This window comes from Neovison vison, chromosome 13, assembly GCF_020171115.1.
Source record: "Neovison vison isolate M4711 chromosome 13, ASM_NN_V1, whole genome shotgun sequence".
In the NCBI taxonomy this organism is placed as follows: domain Eukaryota; kingdom Metazoa; phylum Chordata; class Mammalia; order Carnivora; family Mustelidae; genus Neogale; species Neogale vison.
The window spans coordinates 69188058-69189914 of record NC_058103.1 but is presented as its reverse complement, the minus strand read 5'-3'; the positions used below and the strand labels follow the sequence as shown (position 1 = coordinate 69189914).

Below are 1857 nucleotides of genomic sequence, written 5' to 3'. Positions count from 1 at the left end.
GGGACATGAAGGTAAAAATGATACTACTGTTAAAACACTCTAAATGTCCAAACCAGTAACGTACTCAAATGAAAGCTTTTCAGTATTTCCGTATTCATTCACCTTTAAGATAGCATCCATCACCTTGAGCAGCATTTATTATTTATACATCTATATGTCTTGTATATTATTTCTCTGTAAATCATTCTCCATTTTGAAGGAAGTGATATATCTGATATCTTAAAACCAAATATGTGACTTCCATATATATATATGAGCATTTATAATTTAAACTAGAAGCCTAAACTAAATAGTAATAAAACATAAGAAATGTAATTGTATGAAAAAAATACCTGAAATATTACAAACATTAATGCTATGATTAAGGTAGACAAGGCACTTTCATAGAATGAAACAGTGAGAAAATATTTTAGATTTTGTGGTTGGGTAAAGCCTCTCTGAACAGGTGAGATTCTAGCTGAGAACTGAAGGATGAGAAGAGGTCAGCTAAACAAAGCCTATGGAAGAGACATCTAAGCCAACACATTTTTTTTTTCTTCATGTGAAGTGTACCCTTTAATCTCTATCCCTTATGCCACACACACCCTTGCCAACCTCCCCTCTGGTAACCATCAGTTTGCACTTTATAGTTAAAAGTCTTTTTCTTGATTGGTCTCTCTCTCACTTTTTAAAAATTTTCTCATTTGTTTTGTCTCTTAAATTCCACCTCTGAGTGAGAACATATGGTATATGTCTTTCTCTGACTTACTTAGCTTAGCATTATACTCTCTAACACTACCCATCTACCTATATTGTTGAAAATGTCAAGATTTCATTCTTTATTATGGCTGAATAATATCCTAATATTATTCCGTATGTACAATATACACACTACTTCTTCTTTATCCCGTCATCTGTCAATGAATACCAGTCATAGTTTGGCTACTGTGAATAATGTAATAAACATCAGAGAGAATTCGCTGGCTGTTCTCCCTCGGAGGAGGCCCGTAGACAGCAGCCATGGCTCCCAGCCAGAACGGCATGAGGCTGAAGCCGCACTTCCACAAGGACTGGCAGCGGCGCGTGGCCATGTGGTTCAACCAGCCGGCGCGGAAGATCCGCAGACGCAAGGCTCGCCAGGCCAAGGCCCGCCGCATCGCCCCGCGCCCCGCGTCCGGGCCCATCCGGCCCATCATGCGCTGTCCCACAGTGCGGTACCACACCAGAATGCGCGGCGGTGGGGGCTTCAGCCTGGAGGAGCTGCGGGCGGCCGGCATCCACAGGAGGGTGGCGCGCACCATCGGCATCTCGGTGGACCCGCGGCGGCGGAACAAGTCCACGGAGTCGCTGCAGGCCAAAGTGCAGCGGCTAAAGGAGTACCGCTCCAAGCTGCTGCTGTTCCCGCGCAGGCCGGCCGCGCCGCGGAAGGGCGACAGCTCTGCTGAAGAACTCAAACTGGCTACGCAGCTGACAGGCCCCGTCATGCCCATCTGGAATGTCTACAAGAAGGAGAAAGCCAGAGTCATCACGGAGGAGGAGAAGAACTTCAAGGCGTTCGCCAGTCTTCGCATGGCCCATGCCAACGCCCAGCTCTTGGCATCCGGGCGAAAAGGGCCAAGGAAGCTGCGGAACACGATGTTGACAAGAAGAAATAAAATGTCATTGGCAACTCGTGAAAAAAAAAATATATATATATATTTTGTTGTTGTTGTTGTTGTTGTTATTTTTAGGGGATTTTTGTATTTTTAGGGAATAAACACTTTTCGTGTTTTTAGAGGATAAATACCCAGTAGAGCAATTGCTGGATTGTAGGATAGTTCTCTTTGTAATTTTTTGAGGAATCTCCATACTGATTTCCACAATGGCCACACCAGTTTG

The 1857-nt window shown here is 44.2% G+C and overlaps 1 pseudogene; it reads left to right on the top strand.

Annotated features, from left to right (window-relative positions):
• The first annotated feature begins 999 nt into the window (after window positions 1–999).
• Window positions 1000–1634, top strand: LOC122893259 (annotated as a pseudogene).
• Window positions 1635–1857: the final 223 nt, after the last annotated feature.